This window comes from Phaethon lepturus, unplaced genomic scaffold (assembly GCF_000687285.1).
Source record: "Phaethon lepturus isolate BGI_N335 unplaced genomic scaffold, ASM68728v1 scaffold47613, whole genome shotgun sequence".
Lineage (NCBI taxonomy): Eukaryota > Metazoa > Chordata > Aves > Phaethontiformes > Phaethontidae > Phaethon > Phaethon lepturus.
In genome coordinates, this window is record NW_010532076.1 from 1 (window position 1) to 12,500 (window position 12,500).

The following is a 12,500-nucleotide window of genomic DNA, read 5'->3' on the forward strand; positions in this document are numbered from 1 at the left end:
GATTGTTATGTATTTTCTAAAGGAAGGGGAAATGGGGGGCATAGCCTCCGATGGATCCTGTTTCCTCCCTCATGCATCAGCTTTCTTACCCGTCCTCGGAAACGTAAGGAAGCGAGTCTTGCACAATCTATTCTGGAGACGTCCTAGATTAAAATAAAGCCGTTTCTACAGTTGCGGGGCTGGTGAGGGTGTTGAAAGGCAGAGGGGTGAAGTACCGGCGCCGTGTGCCGCACCACAGGTTGGGCACCCGCGGCAGCCGGCGCGCTGCGAGGAGCCGGGCAGAGCCAGCCGCTTCCCTTCTTCTTCCTCAGGAGGACACGATGGCAACAGCCCCCGCGGGAGGACCTGTGCAGCAGGCGGGGGTTTCCCACCCACGTCGGCAGAAGGGAGGCTAATGCTCGTGGTCTGCTCCCAAGCGGCCCGTACCTCTACTTCGTGGGGGGAAAATGAAAGGTATATGCAGCGCTGGCAGCAGAATGGTTTTTTTAAGGTCATCGGCTGCGTGACCTCTTCACATAGTGCTTTCAACTGATGACCACTGATGTTTTCCCGTTGGGTCTTTTTTCATTCTTTACATTTTCTGCTACATTTTTCCAACAAAAAATAGCCACTGCTAAGAGTTTGCTCGCTTGCTGTTTGTAGAGGACCAATAAGATCAGTACCAGCATCGGCTTCCTTAGAAGAGCATGGATGAAACTCATCCAGGTTCCTCTGGAGGGAAAATACCCACCTTTTTGTTCAGATGTGGCAGAAGGACACCCAAGAGAGACGTATTCCATCTTCAATAACCCTTTATGGATTTCAGATGACTTGATAATCGAGTGCCTACACAAAGAAATTTGTTTCACTGATAAATATTTTCCTATGTAACAGTACAAGTCCACGTTCTCAAAAAAAAGGATATAATTGTGAAAAGGAAAATAAAGGTAGCTTGCACCAGTGTAATCATCCTCCTTTGGGATCCCACAAAGCAGGAAGGTTGGATTACATCTGTTCAACAGTGTAAATCCACCAAAAATGTGGCATCTATGATCTGATGTGCAGGTAGTGGAAGCTATTGTGCCACGTGAAAGCTGAGATATAAAACCAAGGACTTCGCTATATGTAAATGGCAAAATACCGTAGCATTTTTTATGAGCAGTTGTGTGCAGTATTGTCACCTATTTCACATTTTAACAACAGCAAGTACACCCCAGTTACTTGTATTTTTCCTCCTCATTCAGTTGTACCTACATTTCTTTTATTGAATTATAATACCATATAGTGTTAAATCCTGATATTTGTCCTACTGCAGTTAAAAGCAAAGCTGTTACCATGTGCCACAGAGCCCTTTAACAGCTTCCATGTTTCACCTCAGAGGCATCAGCTTTTAAGTAAAACGGCTCCTTTTAAGTGTATTGCCTGGACACACATGTAAAGCACTTTGGGCTGGAATCACGTATATCACATACATCTCCTATTCTGCCTCAACTGCCCTATATTTGCAACCTTTATTTCGTCGGATAAAAGAAAAAAAATCAGCACAGTGCAGACCAACTCACTGCTAATTGTAGTCTCTGAAGAAAATTAAGACGCTGTAATACGCCATTATAGTCTCTACAATTTGTGTTAGGCACCCGGATATGTTTCCCTAATTAATAGTTCCTGTAGTGTCCAGATTAAAAATAGCTATTAAGAGCTCTGCGTGGATGATACAGCAGTATGAAATAGCATCGCACCTGTCTCCGTGTTGCAGCTTCCCAAGTGTAAGCAGGAGTCAAAATTTCCCTCCTCATTAAATAAAAACACTGATAGAGAGTACATCACTTGGCATCTCCAAAGTGATGTACCTAAGACGTACCATCTGCTACGAAGTTGCAAAAACATAGCCTGAGAAAAGTGGGACATCAAGGTGGAGCTTAATTTCCTTCAGTCAGTTTTCCGTCTACCCTGGAGTCGAGCGCGGACGGCGCGGACGCGGCTTGCGACCCTGTGAGTGTAACGGCACAGAAAGCCAGAAAGGGAGCGAGGCTCTGCGCGCAGCCGTGTCGGAACGGGGGAATTTCGGTTCACTGCTCCCAGCACAGACACATTTTTCCTAGCCGGGAAGATCCCGTCTCCGAAGGTCGCAGGAGTCACCGCGCGGGGTTCCCCCGCGCTGGCGAGCGCTCTCGGCACCGAATTACAAAGCCGTCTTTCCTTTCGCTGCTTCTTCCTCCGTGCTGCGGCGCGCAGAGAGCCTGGCTCGGGGCCCGGGGGGCCGCGGGCGCGAGGTTGCCGCCTGAGGCGAAGGTGACCATAAATCCCGGCTGGAGAAGCAGGACCGCAGGCACGAGCGGGCACCACCCTCGCTTGCCGTGCACCTCGAGATTCAGGCCCGCGCGTCAGGCTGAGAAGCAGCCTGAGAAACCGGAGCGAAGAAGAAAAGATGGCTTTCCAGCTGCGTTTGCTAGAGGACTTTTTGGGCACCCTCCTTCAGCGCTGCGAGTCTCAGCCAGGTCCCTGAGCGCTGCGGACAGAAATACGGGAACATTCCCGTCTGCTCGCAGACAGCCTTAGTCCTTCAGACATCCAGCAGCCCAGCTGGAGACACTGCTCTGCTCAGGTTACCAAACAAACAGACAATTGAATAAAATCTGGGGACAGAGAAAGCGGCTCCATTTGGAGTAACAAGGTCATCCTAGTTCAGCAACGTGATTTCCAGCTCACAAGCCAGGGATGCAGCAGCGGGTCTGGCAACACCAGAGCTCCAGGCAGTGCTACCTGCATGCTTCCTGAAGGCCACCCATCTTCTGTCTCCTATAGTTCTCCAAATAAAAGAGCTCTGGCATAACAGTCGTACCTCTCCGCTTCACCACGCACATTGGCTCAGAAAGAGCGTCTCACTGATGGTGGTTGTAGCACGGCTACATTACACAACAGATAGTCACCTGGACTCTTCAGAAGTCCTTTCTGTTTTAAAATCCTGCAAGCAAAAAAAGCCTTCGCAGCTTAACAGCACCCTAGTCCTCAAAGCCAGCACTGATAAGTGCGCTGCCTGTAAAGCACACCCCGTTGTCCAAAGGCAGACTCTGAGACCCCCCTGCAGTCCAGCTCCGGAGCCCTCGGCACGGGAGAGACACGGACCTGCTGGAGCGGGGCCAGAGGAGGCCCCAGCAACGCTGCGAGGGCTGGAACAGCTCTGCTGGGAGGACAGGCTGGGAGAGCTGGGGGGGCTCAGCCTGGGGCAGAGAAGGCTCCGGGGAGACCTTCCTGCAGCTGCCAGGGCTGAGAGGGGCTGAGGAGAGAGATGGGGACAGGCTTTTTACAAGGGCCTGTAGTGGTAGGACAAGGGGTGATGGTTTTAAACTAAAAAAAGGGCAGATTTCCACTAGATAAAAGGAAGAAATTTTTCACCGTGAGGGTGGTGAACCCCTGGCCCAGGTTGCCCAGAGAGGTGGGAGATGCCCCAAGCCTGGAAACATCCCAGGTCAGGTTGGACGGGGCTCTGAGCACCTTGCTCTAGTTGAAGATGCCCCTGCTCATGGCAGGGGGGTTGGACTAGATGGCCTGTAGGTCCCTTCCTACCCAAACTGTTCTATGATTCCATGATTCTATGATTCCATGAGTATGATCTTCACAGAAGAAACATCTCCACTCTGTCCCCAGCCCCAGCCTCCACAGGTGTCTCCAACGCTTCCATGCGCACCCGGGGTGTCCCCCCGTGCTCCGACTGGCATAGCAGCAGGGAGGAGGATGCTTTCCTGGAAGGCTGCCTGCTCTGAGACCTTCCCTTAGCGCTGCAGGAGAAGCTGATACGAAGCACGCCATGGCTACGCCTTCTCTCGGCATGTCTCAGCTGAGTTTTCTGAGCTCTTCCCATGCACGAACGTAGCAAATTCACATCTTTCTCCTCCCTGCTTTTCTCCAGGCGAAGACAAAGGCTGCTGTGGAGACCACCTGGGTTAAATTAGCACAATTAAACAGTGTTAAGCAGTTCCAGGAAACACAGCGCTGTTTTCTGCATTACTGAAGGCATGGTACGTGCCTGTCAAATTACTGCCCGGGAGCAGAAGGATGACCTGTGGGAGGAACACGGAGCCGAAACCCTCGCCCACGTGCTGCCGCTGTGTGTAAAGCTCCATCTCTTCATCTAAAGCAAATGCCCATTAACGTGCTGCCCCTTTTCACCTTACACATTTTCTAATTAAAGAAGAGGTATGCAGGGGAGCTTTTCACCTGCCTGCCTCTGGGATGTGACAACGAGCTCCAGCAGCTGAAACCAGGGAATTTGTGCTGCTTGCTGTGCAAGGATGGGTAGGATCAGGGTCATCACGTGGTGGATCAAGGCTTGCCAGTGCTGGCCACTGTTTCCTAATTATATGAGAAGTGGCTTTTCAACACTGGCATCCTTTCCCTGTAAGCAGAGGCATTTGATGGGGTCGGGTGTAAGCACACGTAATGCTGGAAGGAAACTACACGGCAGCGCTGAACTCCTCCGTCCCCACCCTCGGGTCTCGGGGCACGTGGGCCGTGTGAGACGGGAAGCTGTTGAATCCGTCCTCTCGGGCTTTCCTCTCTTATCTCTGAGGGTGGATAAGTGAATCGTGAAGCACAGCATTTAAGCTCAGCAGTAGCCAATATTCCAGGTTTTCAACCCAAGGAGAGGGTGGGAACTCTTGGTAGAGCTCCATTTCTGGTGTCTGCAAAACCAGAGGAGAAACAGAGTGCAAGAAAACACGCAAGCATTGGTAGTGGAGAAAAATAAGCATGCTTTTTCCATTTTACTAACCCATAGGTGACGATTTTTTTGAAGTCTGACCATCCCTTTAAGAAAGGCTAGAAACACCCTTCAGAGACTTGTAAATGAAATAACATTATTTATCAGTATTAAATATAGATAAACAAAAATGAGAAACAGGCTTAATTGGAACCCTCTGTGAAATCTGGCTAATCAGTTTTCATTTCCAGGAGGCTTTAACTTATGTTATTTAATTTATTATTTATCTGTTCTATTTTGATTTTGCTTTTCAGCCCCAGTGCTGGGCTTTGGGCACTTTAGAAACACTTGGTGAGGGGTTGGGAGTATCGCCCCGGCTTCAATTGTGCCGGTACTTCACTCGTGTTTGAATCTCACTAAGGCTTTGATAAGCCTAATGATCATACAGGGGTTCCCCTAACTTCTCTAGTGACACTAATCTTTAATCCAGGCACATTGCAGTATATTTCCTGACCACCAAAGAGCTTTTCCTTTTGGACCCAGTTTTACCTCCAACCCATGCAAACACGTTGCCATTTTACTTTATTTCTTTAATTTATAGGCATCAAAGTTGCTGAATCAGGAAACTGAGGTTATAGCTGTTGAAGAAACGAATCCTGCGTTGTGACAAACTGCTTCTTCGGCAGATTTTCTTGTGTTCCTCATTCTGAGTCATTGTCACACATTTTAAAGGCCAGAGTTACATCTGAAGCTCTTGATGGTGAGAGCTGTGCCCTTTCTTGTGGTTTCTGCAGGCAGAGAATTGCCGTCCTGTGTCTCTACTGGTTGCCTCTAGCGAGTGATGCTTAATTCGCATCGCAGTACTTCCTGTGTCACTGGAGCGTGTGACATCGCCTACCAGAACTAGAAGTGAAGTGGTTAAATTTGACTATGTTAATCGGAATCTAATTAGCTCGTCAATGCTACCCATCTCTGCTGAAGTGTAGCTCACTGGGCTTCCACCTCTTTGTGAGGAGGAACGGGAGAACTTGGCAGAAGAAGTAAAACTCAACAATCAGGTGAAAAAAAACCAGATTAAAAAACTGGGTAGAACAGTTTTGGTGTTTAGTTATGGTCGTAACTGGCTGCGTACTTCCTCAAAAGTCAAAATTAAACTTAAATATGTCGGTGACATTCAAGGTGGTGGCCAGGGAAAGCAGATCATCGCCTTCTCTTTAGAAGCAGGATGCGCTTTATCCATTTAGACAAATATTTTCTGGCCCCCAAAACATGATCTGCACTTGTATGCACAAATTTATCCTCACAATATAAACTTTGAGATAAGGAGGTCAGTTTATTCCCGATTTGCAGGCTGAGGGGACTGAAGCCCAAGGTGATTAAATGATTTGCCCAAAGTCACATTGGAAAATCCTAGCAGAAGCAGAGGGGAGCCGCAGGTCTCCAGTCTGACACAGGAACCTTACAATACTTAAAGAATTATTAAAATGTTAAATGGGTTGAAATGAAAGGCTGTGTCCAGAGCTGGAGTCATCATTTGGATTATTCACTCAGTTCTTTGAAAAATACACAAATGTGGCAGTATTATGAATGCAATTACAGCCAATGGAGAATTCTCAAATGAAGGGCAAATCAAAAGGAAACCATCTATGTTTTATATTTCTGTGGTCTCTTCCATCTCAACGCTGATAGAGAGCATGGCTGCGCATACATATCTGAAACATATGTTGATTTTTGTGCTTGTCAGCTAGTTAGGCTCTGGGGGAATTCTCCCCCAGCGGTTACGCTCAGAGCAAGAAGGAGGGCGAACAGCTCGAGAGTTTGAGAGCTTCCTCTGTTCCTCCTCGAGGTGCGAGCAGGAACAGAGGAGAAACAGCGTGCAAGAAAACACGCAAGCATTGGTAGTGGAGAAAAATAAGGCAGGAGTGCCTGCCCTTGTCCTCTTCCACCCACCCTTGTCCTCCTTTCACACCCGGCGTTTCCATCCTTCTCCTCGCTGAGAGCACTCAGGAGCAAATTGTTCAGGATGGAGGGAGGTGGGCACAGATGTGACCACCTGCTGCACGTGCCTTTCTTCTCCTGGGCTTTTAAAAAGGCACTTCATATTTTAAAAAGGAGGAGGAAGAGACAGTGGCCTTTGGTGTTGCTCAGCACTGACACAGCTGGAGCTGGCCGGGGGTGGCGGGGTGTTATTTTTTACAGGTTGGCAACCAGACGCTTGTTGCAATGATATACTTTTTTTCCAGAGATCGCCTGAGTGTAGATGTGCCAACACGGGTTCCGGTTTTACCACAGCTAATTCTCTTATTTCAAAGAGAGGAAATATCCTCGGACAAATCTGCTTTGTCAAGGTTGAAAACGTTCCACACCACAGATGGTGACCATAAGGTGCAAGTGAGTTTTCAGCTGAACCGGTGACACCCTACCCATTTGCTTCACTGCTGATGATTTTAAAACTAGTTTTTGTTATGAGAAGCTGAGCAAGATAGTTCTCTCCAAATGTCTCTTCCTCCTGTTAGCTCCTCGCTTCCATATTCATGGCACTCCTGCTGCTACTAGCACTACCATGCGTAGCACCTACTGCAAATTGTCCAGTTCCTGTTGTTAGGATGGCAGTTCCCTTTGGTTTTTGAAAAATTCATTAAGCGAGGGGGTGGAAGAGGCAGCAGAGTCCAGTTATGGTCCAGCACCCTATTGTAGGAGATTTTTTTCCCAGGTGTGCTCCCGCGTGATGGCTTGCTGGGGTTGTAACCAGATGAGCACCTCTACTTTTATGCAAGAGCAACTGGTTGCATTTAGATGATCTGCTGTGGTGCAGCACAAAAATTCTGCGTGCAGGGATATTGTTGTGGGGAGTTTCCCAGCAATGGTTTGGGGGATTTTCAGGCCCTTCTAACACGATGTGAGATTTTTCTTGTGGACTGAACAGAGCCTCAATGGTAACGGCGATGGCAGCTTGCAATAATTGGTACTGTGCTCTTCTGGTTCCTCGTAACTGAGGGGTTTTATGTTAATATGAGAGAACCCACCTGTGGTTGGCAGCCTCAGTAGCTGTATCTAATTTTTCACTTTTGTAAATCCCCCGATTTCATTGTGATGCCTCTGTTACTATTTTGCGGTGCGGTCGTCGGTCCTCGCTTCTCTTTTCTCCCTGACCAATTCCTCCCACAAATCAAAATGAAGTTTAAGGGTGGGGTATAAAGGTTGTCTTCCTCCAGATACAACAACAAAAACACAGGTCTAAAAGGAAACCTGATTCTGTCTCTGGGAAACTAAAACAAAAAGTAAAAGTCAGTGGCTAAGTTTCCCTCCCCGAGAAGCTGGTCTTCCTTTTCCTCGCGTTTCATTAGCTAACTGACTTCAGGAGGGGTTGGTTAGCAGAAGGGCAGCAGGCTGGGGACATAAATTACTTTGACTTCATAAGGAAGTGGTGTTAAGTATTAAATGTGCTTTGGGGCAGCTCCTGCAATTCTTCACCCTCCTCATTTGTGGTACATCTTTTTAGAGTGAAAAGCTGTATATACAGTGCGTCAGTGTAATTCACGCTCTTTCTTCTTCGTTTTGGGGCTAAATTCAATATAAGCAAGTGCACAGCCCCAGATTAGAGCTGCTCATGGCTTCCACAAAGAGAAGCCCAGTACGTACGGGTCCGCCTCGTTTCCCTCACTGTTGCACCACTATTTCTTCACCTCCAACATGTCTCCATACCACCACTTCCCCGTTTCTCTGATGTGCCTCCAGACCATATACCCCTTTCCCTGCTTTACTCCACCTCCCTTTGGCTTCTCTGTCGCAGGTGGCATTCCCATCCCAGCACGTCACTCTCCGCCTGCCTCTTCTCCTGTGACTTTCTAACATAGCTTCAAGCCGTAGCTGCTCTCTCCTGGATCCCACAACACACCCCTTGTGTTGACTGCATAGAGCATAGGCTGTCTGACTTCTCTTTCAAGACCTACCATGACGATGTCCTCCTTTACCTCTCGCTCTCATTGATCTGTTGCCAGGATATCCAAGCTCTCTTCTCAAACTTTCTCTGCTCTGCCCCTCAAATCTATTCTTCATTAAGGTGCTTGCAAAAGACTTGACAATGATTTGGTCATACCTATCACACTGACCCACTTGTCTCGTTATCTTCTTACATCACTTGCTCTGGTTTTAACTAGCGTTCAGCTTTATCGTGGCATCTTAACATGTATCTGAGGGTTTTGGAAGCTGTATGAGTTGTGCTATTATGGAATGAGCATGACATGAAAATGAATGTCACCAGATGTTCAGAAGAAGTTCACAATACTGAAAGCCAGGCCTGACTTTTTACAGAGCTTTTTTCTGCTGGCTTCAGTGGGAGCAAGACAGAAGACAGCAGTATTTTTCTACCCAGTGCTGCTGCAAATTATGGTAGCCCCACTTGAGTCCTCTGCTTGTCAAATGCTCCGTTCTTGCCAGATCAATGGCAAATTTTTAGCTCTTTTGGGGCCCACCTTCTTCAACCCTGGACATGATCTGGTTAGTGAAAAGAAGATGCTGCATACCCAACATAACTGTATTAACATAAACTGTGAAAATGTTGTAAATAGGTGCTTCCACTGCTTGAGGAGACATGCAAACTATTTGCCATTCCTTATACAGCATGTAATTTAAATATTTTAAAACTTGAAATAAATTACTGATAATAAAATTCAACAGTGTAGTACTTCTTTGAATATTTTAAATCAGATATAAATTGTTCAATGAAGTTGATCTAGTCTTCGCATACTTTTCAAGAGATTTAATAGTGCATGATTTAAATGTATGATACCGTTCTGGTATATTGTATGGCATATTACATAGATTTAAATAGTCCTGGTTGGGATGAAAGTTTCATAGCTCAGTGTCTCTGTACTTTGACAGATACATCTGCTGGTTCAGCAATAGCTTCTGTATACAGTGTCTGATGATCCTAACGTGAAGGAAGCTTAATTTCTGTATAGCAATTGTTAGCTGGCATAGTAGTGCCTATTAAGCACGTTCCTCCAACATATATTTGTGACCATTTTGAAGATACTTTTACATGGGGGAAGAATTAAATCTATATCCAATATATGTTACTAAAAACAATGTTAGTGCCATCTTTTGGGCAAGATTTTAAAGCACATAAGTCAAGAAATTTGATGGTCAAATTCCACAGTAACCATTCTCGAGGCCATTTCTACAGCTCATGTTTTCCATGTGAATATGCTTAAGACAAATTAAAAAGCTTTACAACACTTCTGCAGTGACATATTTCAGGTTGCAGAGCAGTCAGTATCGAAAAGTAGGACTTTTTAATAGTGTGTAGTGGTGTCACTACTTCCAGCTTCTGACTCATCAGTAACTATTGCATATTTCTCAAGTGGAGGATTTTTTCCAGTAACTTCATGTTCTGAATGAGTTTATAGTGAAACACTGAGCCAACGTTAACTCTGAGTAAAACAACAGCTTTGATAGCATCTACATTCATTCAGTTTTTCTCTTTCTTTCACATATTCTTCAGCTCATCAGCAACTGATTCCTCTAGACTATTGGTTCTGTTGAATACCGAACGGACCGCACATCCCAAATAAAGATATTTTAGCTGCTAAATAGAGCTATCTCTGTGGTTGATGAGATGAAAAATTGGGGATATCCTCTAATTTGCAGAGTTGGTCTTAGACAATGGGCCATCTTAGGAAAAATCAGGATTGGTCCATTAAAACCAGAACTGATGGTTATCTATTACGTTAGTCTATTATTGTCTAAAATTTATCCTATACGCTTAATACCAACGCACAGGACTTGTTTATTCTGGGTGTAAGAACAAGAAGTGAATTTTCAGTTAAGGTTCAATTAAGATTTTATAGCTGTTTTGGATTTCGTTTTATTGGCTTCAATTAATGCATATATGTTTTTATGTCTACATAGCTCAGGAGACAAACAAACAGCTCAGTCTGTTTATTTAAGAGATTGCATCATCACACATCTGACAAATGCGCTCGCTGCATCTACAGCATCATCGCACTGAGTGCATTTATTTGAACTTTCTACCATGTACATGGGATCACACATTCAGATAAACACAGCTGTGTTTATTTCAGGCTGCACAACTCCAGATTGTAGATGTATGTCTGGAGCCAGTGGACTGCACATGCACTGTACAGGATTTTCAAACTCTTATAGCTTCATTATTTGTCAACCAAATGTCCAAAATACATTGAAGGCTCTTATCTCATTTAGAGCTGAGTAAAAATGTAAAAAGAAGACCTTTTCATTATGTGCTTCAAAATAATGTAATACTTGCTGAATACTTTATTGGGTAAAAATATTTAATCATCTTTGTTAAGGATTAATATCCATACTCCCATTGGGCTGGACACGTGCACATGAATGTCTCGTTTGTGTCTTACTTGAACTTACAAGCCACTCCATTGGCTTCAGTGTGGTCACCCTAAGATTATGATGGGTTGTTCACGAAGGCGCTGGTTTTGCTTTTACTATGCAGGCAACTAATGTTGCTCATGTGAATTGAAGTCAGTTGTTCAATGACTTCACTCTTTGCAGATTTGGGCCTAAAGATGTTTCTTTATTTGCAATATGAATGAGCAAACCTATTCTTAACAGGGAAAGAAAAGAACAGCATTGTGTGGCACGGCGGTGGTTTGTGCTGTGACATTTTAAAGTTGCTATTGTGGTAATTAAGGCCTTGGTGATTCAAAGTCTTGAAATCAGATGTTGAGTAATCCCCTGGTGTTACTCATGCACTTGAGTTGAGCTTAGGTGTAATTTTTTGCATTCTTTTATAACAAATACTGGAAAAAGCACATCTGACCCAAGAACACAACTCCCTGCCTTCAAACTCTCCTGCGTCAAAACACGAAGAACTTCACCAAGAGCTGTGCATGCTCAGGCGTTGAGTATTAGACCCAAAGCCCACGCAAGACTGAAATAGCTAAACATACCTGTATACCGAGATACTTCCCCCTCCACAACAAAAAGAAAAAAACAAAAATGCATTAGATAAGTCCTGCTGTTACACCGATAAATCAAATGCATCTTAGAACAATCTGTCTTTTTCCTCGCCCTAAGTCTGGCTTCTCTTTCAGTCTTAAAAACCTACAAATAGGGCTTAATAATGAATGTGTAGGGCTTAATAAGGAATGCGTTTCTTGCACAGTAGGCCCAAGGCTTATGCTCTGCAGAGCATGTGGTTCATGCAGATGCCAAGGGTAGGTTTGAGGCAGAATGACTACAGAGCCTCTCAATTGAGAATTCTTGAACTTTCAATGGATTATAGAAAGTCACTCTCCAGGACAGTTTGGACAATCCTGTGTGCTATAGTGTGTTCCTGATGTATAAGGAACACCAAGAGAACATCAAAGACTCAACCTAATACCAGGAGATGACTGATGAATACTTACCACTGCAGGAATCCAGCAAAGTCTGTTCTGCTCCTGTTCCTGAAGCCTGAACAAGAAAAATTAGTGACTTTTGATAATGTCCAGCCCTATATAGTATTGGTAGGATAACAAAGATCCACAAAAACCTAGGTCGCATGTGGCGCAGAGCACGGGCACCCACGGAAAGCAGTGTGCACCCTTTCCAGCTAGAAGTCGGTGAAACCTGGCGGATGATTGCTCTGAATTTCAAAGTGTGAGAAAGCAGGACCAAAGCTCACCCATGCAAAGATGGAGCAAAAAACCCCAATGTGTCACCGTTGCTTGCATTTTCACTGCATTAAAGCCTGGGTTAATGAGTTAGGGAGAACAGCATTTGGCCCAGTGGCAGAAGAGCCACATTCCAGCATGGCGATGTGATGCACGTATGCAGATCTGAG